This window comes from Orycteropus afer, unplaced genomic scaffold, assembly GCF_000298275.1.
Source record: "Orycteropus afer afer isolate SDZICR_OR568_19922 unplaced genomic scaffold, OryAfe1.0 scaffold00010, whole genome shotgun sequence".
NCBI classification, from domain to species: domain Eukaryota; kingdom Metazoa; phylum Chordata; class Mammalia; order Tubulidentata; family Orycteropodidae; genus Orycteropus; species Orycteropus afer.
In genome coordinates, this window is record NW_006921597.1 from 3111584 (window position 1) to 3112550 (window position 967).

Consider the following 967-nt stretch of genomic DNA (forward strand, 5'->3'; position numbering starts at 1 on the left):
GGTGGGTTTGAACTGCCAGCCTTCTGGTTAGCAGTAAAGTGCCTTAGGCACTACACTACCAGAGCTCCCAAAGATTGGACAGGAGATATAAATTATCAGCATATATTTGAAATTAAATATATTACTTAAATATTAATATTAAATAATATATAACATTATTTAAATTATCAGCATGGTGTTTTAAACCATGAGACTGTGTGAGATCACTAAAGAAATAAGTACTATCAAGGAGCAGAGAAAGAGACCAATAACCAGGGCGTAGAACTGGTTTATTCTGGATTGACCCCTTGCTGAGAATTTGCATTTCCACCCCAGATATACTGAATCATAATCAGCATTTTATCACAAACCCCAGATGTTTACATAAGAATCACCTGGAAATCTTGTTATAACGTAGATTCTGATTCAGTATATCTGGAGTGAAAATGCAAATTATTAGCAGGCGGTCAAACCCCAATGAATGAGTGTGAAACCCTGCCAACAACTAAGTCCTGGGTCACTCTAATAATAATTTTGGGAGAAGAGGAAGAACCAGCAAAGATAGTTCTCTAGAGGACTTTTTAAAAGCTAAATGAATGCTTCAATACTAAGAATAATTTTCCAGTAGAAAGGAAAATATTGATGGAGAAGGAAAAGAGGGAGACTTTCTGGAGTGTTGTGTTTGAGAGGCAGAAGAAATGAGAACAAGTGCATAAGTAGAAGGTTGGCTTTAGTTAGGAGCATGGATAGTTGATCTGTGGGTACAAGTGGAAAGGCAAAGTGTACAAGTATAGATGCTGGTAAGTGTTAGATGTAGCTGTAGGAGTCTGCCAGGGACTCCTCGGGTTGTTCCAATATTCTCAGTGAGGTTGGAAGCACGATCAGCAGAGAGGATGAGAAAGGAGGTGTTGGGGGTTGGATAGAGGAAAAAGTGTGAAAATCCTCCTAAGGAGAATGTTGTGTTTTTATGTGCCGTCTAGTCGGACCC

The 967-nt window shown here is 38.9% G+C and overlaps 1 protein-coding gene across 1 annotated transcript in view; it reads left to right on the top strand.

The window, feature by feature from the left end:
* Positions 1–967, top strand: part of LOC103203440 (myomegalin-like) — a 286474-nt gene that overhangs the window by 111501 nt on the left and 174006 nt on the right. The gene's annotated exons all lie outside the window — the stretch shown is intronic.